The sequence below is a fragment of the Stegostoma tigrinum genome, chromosome 3 (genome assembly GCF_030684315.1).
Source record: "Stegostoma tigrinum isolate sSteTig4 chromosome 3, sSteTig4.hap1, whole genome shotgun sequence".
In the NCBI taxonomy this organism is placed as follows: domain Eukaryota; kingdom Metazoa; phylum Chordata; class Chondrichthyes; order Orectolobiformes; family Stegostomatidae; genus Stegostoma; species Stegostoma tigrinum.
The window spans coordinates 104,319,908-104,329,980 of NC_081356.1; positions in this window are offsets into that span (position 1 = coordinate 104,319,908).

Consider the following 10,073-nt stretch of genomic DNA (forward strand, 5'->3'; position numbering starts at 1 on the left):
CATGTATGCTTACTTTTTCCTCCAATATTATCTGCATGATTGTGGTAGATCTACTTGCTTTTCTATAATTTGGTGGTGAATGATATGTCAGCAAATTATCCACGGGGGGGGGGGGGGAGCGGGGCAAGGCTTGCTTTACTGAGAGAGAAGAAGTTCAAAACTATTCACTTTCAAGCAAATAACCCTATAATCATCTATAAACCTGCCTGGACTACCAGCCAGCAAAATTTGAAATCCCTTTCATTACTATCAATGTTGTCAATGGCAAATTTCTATGAACCATAGAAATGCCAAGATATACATTTCTCTGACTACAGTCTTCCTAAAAATTCTCTGAAAGTGCTTGACAAGTGAGATCCTCCAAACACTGTTGCATTACATTGCACAGCAGATATATACATTATGCCTTTAAAGGACATGCATAAGATGTCATCACCATATCATGGCATGTGACATACTGGTATAAAGGCCTCCATCTCCAACCTACTGGGCCCTCTGGCAGCATGACGCATTGAGGGAAGTTTGCTACAATGCATCTGAATTGCTTCTCTTGAGCCCAGACATGACAGTAATGCAACATATATATGTTAATGCCAGGAGTTGCAATAACAGTTCATTGAATTCTTCAGTAATGTGTGATCTATATCTCATTTATATGTTACAGGAGCTAACATAAATATCATATCACAAAAGTTAAAGATCATCAACTATCACATCATGTCTCTTCAAATGGCAATGAGGTAGTAAGCACCTGTAAGTGCTTGCAAAAGAATCCTTACTAAAGATTAGACAATCCTAGGTTGTAAAACATTCAGACAACCAACCACAATAAATTTCCAATTTAAATAGCCATCAGGCAGACTTGCCTCCTCTCTGCTTAAAGCTCAGGTTCCGTCAACCCAGAAGTTCTCCAACTCTTAACTGTTCACCTACATAGAAGTTAAAGTGCAGCAGTTAAAAGGCTTTTTATTGATTTAAAAGCAAAATTAGTGAAAAATGACTTCCTACAGGTTTAAAACAAACATTGACAGAAAGAGGGGTACTATCAGTTTAACTACAGAGCCCACCTGTGAAAAAAAGTCAGTATTTTAAGCACTAAAATATGATCTTCTAGCTTAAAGATGCTCACTACTGTGCAAAGGTTGGTTGGTTATGCCATTTTGTTTCCTTCAGTTGGATGCCAAAGCTGATTCAATGTCATCACTTCTTGTGTGGTGTGATCTCACAAGACCATCTCACAGCATATAACAGATCATCAATTTTATGCAGCTGGCACAATTGCATTGCAATGACAATATGTAAAATCAGCTTGGATTCCTGAAATGTTCTATTTGATAGGTACCCAGTGCTCCTGAAGTGGCACAACTAACAAAACATACAGATTGCAGGGTCATAACAATTCTCAGGATTTAACCCACACCCACAGCAGTGAGAATAAAATGTGCTCAAGACTTGTCAGGGGCAGCATGGTGACTCAGTGGTTAGCATTGCTGCCTCACAGTGCGAGGGACCCAAGTTTGATTCCAGCCGTGGATGGATTGTCTGTATGTAGTTTGAACGTTCTCCCTGTGTCTGCATGGTTTTCCTCCAGGTGCTCTGTTTTTTTCCCCACAGTCCAAAGGTGCACAGGCTTAGTTGATTAGCCATGGATAATGCAAGGTTATAGGGCTAGGGTACGGGGGTGGTCCTGGATGGGATGCTCTTCAGAGGGTCGGTGTAGACATGATGGCCAAATGGCTTGTTTCCACCTTTTAGGGATTCTAGGCCTTCTCTCTTCAAGGTCAGAGGAGAATGAAAGAGATACATCACTGGCAAGCAAGTAAAGAACAAAAACAGCTATACACTAGGCAGAAAGTGCCAGTTAGAAATCCAATCATAAACATTTGAAATCCAGTAAAGGTTTTGAAAATATGTTATCAGCCCAAGTCATTTGAAGTGAACAGTGATCATGGTGCTACATGTGAAGGATCAGTAGTCAGCTCAGACCAGAGTTTGATACAGCACTTGATAGGCAGAGTGCAGAAGAAAATTCCAACCATGATGATTGGGTGATGATGGTGTGTGACAGCAACCAAAGGGCAACTGAGAATAACATATACCTCTCCTGTTGGGTAAATGATCACCAGATCAGATTGAGTTATAAATAGAAAGCGGGACATAACACCAGCACTTCGTCGGAGGCTCACTGATGATGTTACCTAGAATGGTGACAAAACGTCTGAAAACTAACCTTCCAGCTCAGCGAACAAACTCACATCCAGAAACTCAACCTGAGCTACAAATCTTCTCAAAACTCGCTGAGTTATCAAGCCTCCAAAATGTTCTATTAAAGTTTAAATTATTAATCCTTTTAGCTCCTTTTATGTCTGCTTAATTTGTTGAATTATCAATACAAATCGGTAATTGAATGACGTATATTTGTTGAGGATTTATTTTCTTTGGAAAAAGAGAATGTCCCAAAACAAATAAGCAACATACCTTTAGGATCATGCTCATAATATCATTATGGAATGCAACCTAATAATAAAATTGCCGCAGGCTCCATCTTATTGAACTTTGCCCTCTTGCAGCATGTCATGCTGAGGTATGATGCTACATTACATTTGATTTGCTTAGTTTGAGCCCTGACACACAGTTGCATGTTAATGTAATGTACATATGTAAACACCAGGACCTGTAATAAAAATTCATTGAATTCTTCAATATTTTAGATGTGTTAAAGAAAACCCTCAGTCCAGCAACTTAACTGGACCAGCCACAAAAAGAAGCAGGACAGAGAAATTCTACAGTGAGTAATTCACCTCTGTCACACCTTTAAGCCAGGCATCATCCTGAATTTGAACTGTATCACTGCTCCTTCACTACAGTGGGGTTAAAATACTGGAGCTCCCTTCCAAATCCCAAGTCTTAGCAGACGGATGGGGTGAGGGTGGGTGTAGGATTATGATGCTGGTGACAATGAGTCCCACAGCTGCTGAGCGAGTGGGTGGAACGGTGTTGGGGAGAGGAACACGAGTGTGTCGGGGGAGGGTTTTGAGAGAAACCGGCTACAATGAATATGCGGCTATAAACCAAAGTATTTCTTGATATATTACCTACTTGGAATTAATTCATTTCATTTTTTGTTGTCATATTTCATTTGGAATGTCATATTCTAGCTTATCATTTACTCAACATGAACCAATCAGTCCAGTTATTAAATCATAGAGTCATAAAGTAATACAGCATGGAAACAGAGTCTTCAGCTCAAACTGGTCCATGCTGACCACGGTGCCCTCTCAGCTAGTTGCAATTGCCCACATTTGGTCCATATCCCTCTAAACCATTCTCATCCATGTACCCATCCAAGTTTATTTTTTAAATGTTTCTATTGTATCTGCCTCAGCCACTTTCTCTGGCAGTCCATTCCATATACGCACCACTCTCTGCAAGAAGAAATTTCCCCTCAGGTCCTTCTTAAACCAATTCCCTTGCACCTTAAACCTATGTTTTTAAACTCTAGTTTTCAATTCCCTATTCCTGGAAAAAAGACTATGTATATTCATCCTATCTATGTCCCTCATGATCTTATGCACCTCAATAATGTCACCCCTCATTCTCCTACATTCCAAGGAATTAAGTCTTATCCTGGCCAACCTCTCCCTATAACTCAGGCTTGCTGGTCTTGGCAACTTCCCTGTAAATCTTCTTTGCACACTTTTCAGTTTAACTATGTCTTTCCTATATCAGTGTGACCAAAACTGTGCATAATACTCCAAATACAGCCTCACCAATGACATATACAATGATAACATAAAGTCCCAACTGCTATACTCAATGCCCTGACCGATGAAGGCCAGCATGCTAAATGCCTTCTTCACCATGCTGTCCACCTGTGACTTCGCTTTAACAAACTATGTACTTGTACTCCTAGGTCCTTCAGTTCTATAACACTCCTCAGGACCTCACCATTTACTGTATAAGTCCTACCTTGGTTTGACCTTCCAAAGTACAGCACCTCACACTTATCCATATTGAATTGCATTTGTGAACCCTCAGCCCACTTCACCATGTGATCAAGAGCTATCTGTAATTTTTGTTAAACTTCATTGCAATCAACAAAACCTCCTAACTTGGTATCATCTGCAAATGTATTAATCATGCCTTATATTTTCACATCAATCTTTATCTTAACAGCTAACAAAGGTCCAGCACTGACCCCTGTGGCGCACCACTAGTCACAGACCTCCAGTTCGAGAAACAACCTTCAACTAACACCCCCTGCATCCTACCATTAAGCCATACCCTAATCGATCCTTTAGGTTAACTCTTCAAAAAACTCCAAAAGATTAGTCAGACATGACTTCCTGCCCACAAATACATGCTGACTATTCCTAATCAGACCTTGACTATCCAAATGTTGGATGATCCTGTCTCTCAGTGTCCTATGAAATAACTTGCCTATCACTGATATCAGGCTCACCGGCCTGTAGTTCCCTGGCTTGTCTTTGCTACCTTTCTTAAACAATGGGACAACATCAGCCACCCTCCAGTCTTCTGGAACTTCAACAGTGGCTAAAGATGAAGCAAAAATATCTGCAAGAGCCGCTGCAATTTCTTCCCTAGCCTCCCACAACGTCCAAGGATGGACTTGATCAGGGCCAAGGGATTCTTTACCCAAAGAGTGATGAGCCTGTGGAATTCATTACCACAGGAAATACTAACTGCCAAAACATTAAATGTATGCAAGAGATGACCAGATATAACACTCAGGGCAAATGGGACCAAAGGTTATGCGGAGAAAGCAGGAGTAGGCTGTTAAGTTGGACAATCAGCCATGATTGTGAAGAATGGTAGAGCAGGCTCAAAGGGCCAAATGGCCTCCCCTTGCTCCTACCTTTTATGTTTCTATGTTAATGTGCTTTAAAGCTACTAACACCTCTTCTCTGGTAATATGTCCATGGTCTGAAACTCTCCACTTGTTTCCCTTATTTCCTTAGCATTCATGATTCTCTCCTCAGTAAACAATGAAAAGAAATATTCATTAAAAATCTTGCCCATCTCCTGTGGCTCAATGCTGACCTTTAAGGGGGCCTATTCTCCCTCTAGCCATCCTATTATTCTGAATATAACTATAGAGCCTCTTGAGATTATCGATAACCTTATCTGCCAGATCCATTTCATACCCACTTTTTGCTCTTCTGATTTCACTCTTGAGCCTGTATCTACACTTTTTATAGTCGTCTTGGGATTCACTTGAGCCCAATAGTTTAAACCCAATGTATGCCTTCTTCTTTTCCCCAACCAGAGCCTCAATATCCCTCATCAGCCGGGGATCCCGAAACCTGCCAGGTTTTTGCGATAGGGAAAAGATATACAGATATCACACTTATAAAAGCTCCCATTTGCCAGTGGTTCCTTTTCTTTCAAACAGTCTCACCCAATTGACATCTGCAAGATCCTCCCTAATGGTCCCAAAATTGGCCCTGCTCCAGTTTAGAACTTTAACCTGTGGACCTGTCTATCTTTTTCCATAACTATTTTAAAGCTAAGAGAGTTATGGTCGCTGGACCCAAAGTGCTCTCCAACTGACACTTTAGTCACTCGCCTGACCTCGTTTGCAAAGAGGAGCTCCAGTGTTGCACCCTCCAGAGTAGGGCCCTTTACATATTTATCCAATCAATAGAATCATATTGGTTATATTGATTGAGAAAACTATTGGACACATTTGACATATTCCACCCCATTTGGGCCTTTAACACTCTGGATGGCCCAGTCAATACAGGGAGAAATTAAAATCTCCAATCAATACTGCTGTAGTATTCCTACAGGCACCTATAATCTCTCTACACATCTGCTCATCTACAGCCCGCTGGCTATTTGGGGGCTATAATACAGTCCCAACAGAGTGACCACCCCCTTCTTGTTTCTGAGTTCTAACCATACGGCCTCGTTTAATGACCCCTTAGGAATATCTTCTCTAAACACGGTTGTTACGTCTTCTCTTATCAAAAGGATAATTCCCCTCCTCGCTTACTTGTACTTCTGTCATGCCTGTAGCTTCTGTATCCTGGAACATTGAGCTGACAGTCCTGTCCTTCTCTCAGCCATGTTTCTGTTATGGCTGTAATATCCCAGTCCCTAGAGCCAATCCATGCTCTGAGCTCATTTGCATTACCAGTCAGGCCTTGCGTGCTGAAATAAATGCACTTTAAACCAGAAGTCTTTTCTCTCCCGTTACTGTGCCCCCTGGCTTTCCTGAATAGTAAACTTGTGACCACTTCACCATAGCTCTTATCAATAGTGGTCTCTGCGCCCCGGAGGATCCTGAGTGCATACAGCTCCAACTCCAGTTCCCCAACACGGTCTGTCAGGAGCCGCAGACAGGTGCACTTCCCACAAGTATAGCCACAAGGGGTGCTGGAAGTCCCCCTGATCTCCCACATCCTGCAAGAGGAACATGTCACTGTCCTAACTGCCATTCCCACTGCCTTCAAACTAAACAGAAAGAAAACAGAATTAAAGAGCTCTTACCTGTGCCCCTGCTCAGCCTCCTCCTGTTGAAGTATCTTGAGCAAAGGCCTCAGCACCTCCATTCTAACACTGGCTCACTCTCTAAATCACTGCTCCCTTGTGAACCTTTACTTTACCAGTCATTTTCCTCACAGAGACCCCTTTTGTTTTAATCAGAGGAGGAGGATGGGAAACACCCATGTAGTGTAAGATAATAAAATGTGAGGCTGGATGAACACAGCAGGCCAAGCAGCATCTCAGGAGCACAAAAGCTGACGTTTCGGGCCTAGACCCTTCATCAGAGAGCCATGTAGTGTGTTTGGTTTAACCATACCTTGACACCGGGTTCTCTCTGACCCTCTGTACATTTGTGATGACTGTGGCGATAGCTCCCAGAATTCCGCTGTGATGACTCTCAGCCGCTCTCTGATTCACTTCCAGTACATTATCTTAGCATGGGACTCGATCTCCTAAAAGGGCTTTTAGAAAATGTGTCATTAGAACTTGTTGACAGCAATATGTACGTTGTCAATATACATTACAAAGAAAAATCTCCAAATTTTGCCCATTTTACCATGGGTGCAAAGAACCAAGATTACTGGTACTTTGTTCCATCCAAACTGCCTCTTCAAAGTGCAGATGATCATATGAGAAGGTGCAGTAACTTGGGAGAAAACGGAATCGCAAAAATATGAAGTATGTGTGAAATAAACCATTCGTTATTTGTGGTTGGCTTGGTGCTGGAAAATTAATTTGTATGCATTCTCCTTGTTCCACGTTTGGACCTACCCGAGCAGAAAACGTTAACATTATTCTGTGCTCAACAGCATTTGATTGTTCACATTCGCGGTGATCTGTATTGCAAAATATTCAGTCATGATTTGGCATCGAACTGTGCTCTTTGGAAATCAGTAACCTGGGAATGAAATCACACAGCATTTGAACCACATTAGTCGGAAAGTATCTTTGGGCCCCACATCGCAGGAAGGACATACTGGCACTGGAGCGTGTCTAGCGGAGATTCACACGGATGATCCCTGCAATGGTAGGCCTAACATGGTGAAAGGCTGAGGATCCTGCGACTGTATTCATTGGAGTTTGGAAGGTTGAGGGGAGATCTAATAGAAACTTACAAGATAATGTATGGCTTAGAAAGGGTGGACACTGGGAAGTTGTTTCCATTAGGCGGGGAGACTAGGACCCGTGAGCACAGCCTTAGAATTAGAAGGGGCCAATTTAGAACGGACATGAGGAGGCATTTCTTCAGCCAGAGAGTGGTGGGCCTGTGGAATTCATTGCCACGGAGTGCAATGGAGGCTGGGACGTTAAATGTCTTCAAGGCAGAGATCGATAAATAATTGATCTCTCAAGAAATTAAGGGCTACGTGGAGAGTGCGGGTAAGTGGAGTTGAAATGCCCATCAGCCATGATTAAGTGGCAGAGTGGACATGATGGGCTGAATGGCCTTACTTCCACTCCTATGTCTTACGGTCTTATGGTCTTATCTTTATATTTCTCTAAATTCCTCTTGTTCGCTGTTCTCTCTGCCTCTGTCTTCCATCCTCTCTTTCTCCTCTCCCCATCCCTCCACCTCATCCCCGCTCTTATCCACCTCCCATCTCCCTCATTTCCTCCCTCCCTTTCTAATCTCCTCCCTGTCACTGTCCATCTCCACATCCACACCTCTTTACCCCATCTCCCCACTCTCTACCTACACCCTCTGTTTAGTCCTCTCTCTGCCTGTTTGCTTTCCCCAACACAGGAGGGAGACAGGCGTGGGTGTGGAGTGTTTTATTATTCACCATGTGTTTCTTACCTTTTCCTCAACTTGCCCTGTTAGGTGCAAACATTGCAGGAGTGTTTGATTTTCTTGAGCAGTCGTACAGCCTCAGGGTTGGGCAGAGAAAACCCCCCCAGGCTGTGGTGACTCCTGTCAAGCTCCTTATGCTGAACCGCAGTTTGTGAGAATTACCGTATTACTCACCCTGCCTCCAATCCAGCTCCAGGATTTCAGTCCCCAGTCACATAGAAAGGTGTTGTTAGGAATAGAGTAGAATAGAATAGTCATTTATTATCACTTGTATTTTTTTTACAAAAAACACAATGAAAGGTTTTTAAGTTGCCATACGACAGTGCCTGTATTAATAACAGAAGGTATAGATAAGAAAAAATATTTTAAAATTAACACAAAGTTCATCTTAGATCAATTCACAGCTCCTAGGTTCGGGAAAGACAGACCGCTGCAAAACTGCGAGGCTGGGCCACTGTAACACTGGGACAGAAGTTGCTGCTAAAGTAATAAAATGTGAGGCTGGATGAACACAGCAGGCCAAGCAGCATCTCAGGAGCACAAAAGATGACGTTTCGGGCCTAGACCCTTCATCAGAGAGGGGGATCGGGTGAGGGTTCTGGAATAAATAGGGAGAGAGGGGGAGGCGGACCGAAGATGGAGAGAAAAGAAGATAGGTCGAGAGAAGAGTATAGGTGGGGAGGTAGGGAGAGGATAGGTCAGTCCAGGGAAGACAGACAGGACAAGGAGGTGGGATGAGGTTAGTAGGTAGGAGATGGAGGTGCGGCTTGGGGTGGGAGGAAGGGATGGGTGAGAGGAAGAACAGGTTAGAGAGGCAGAGACAGGCTGGACTGGTTTTGGGATGCAGTGGGTGGAGGGGAGATTTTGAAACTGGTTAAGTCCACATTGATACCATTGGGCTGCAGGGTTCCCAAGCGGAATATGAGTTGCTGTTCCTGCAACCTTCGGGTGGCATCATTGTGGCACTGCAGGAGGCCCATGATGGACATGTCATCTAAAGAATGGGAGGGGGAGTGGAAATAGTTTGCGACTGGGAGGAGCAGTTGTTTATTGCGAACCGAGCGGAGGTGTTCTGCAAAGTGGTCCCCAAGACTCTGCTTGGTTTCCCCAATGTAAAGGAAGCCACACCGGGTACAATGGATGCAGTATACCACATTGGCAGATGTGCAGGTGAACCTCTGCTTAATATGTAAAGTCATCTTGGGGCCTGGGATAGGGGTTACACACCACCCCACCGACCTCCGGATTCAACGCATCATCCTCCGACACTTCCGCCATCTACAATCCGACCCCACCACCCAAGACATTTTTCCATCCCCACCATTGTCTGCTTTCCAGAGAGACCACTCTCTCCGTGACTCCCTTGTTCGCTCCACACTGTCCTCCAGCCCCACCACAACCGGCACCTTCCCCTGCAACCGCAGGAAATGCTACACTTGCCGACGCACCTCCTCCCTCACCCCTATCCCAGGCCCCAAGATGACTTTCCATATTAAGCAGAGGTTCACCTGCACATCTGCCAATGTGGTATACTGTATCCATTGTACCCAGTGTGGCTTCCTCTACATTGGGGAAACCAAGTGGAGGCTTGGGGACCGCTTTGCAGAACACCTCCGCTCGGTTCGCAATAAACAACTGCACCTCCCAGTCGCAAACCATTTCCACTCCCCCTCCCGTTCTTTAGATGACATGACCATCATGGGCCTCCTGCAGTGTCACAATGATGCCACCCGAAGGTTGCAGGAACAGCAACTCATATTCCACTTGGGAA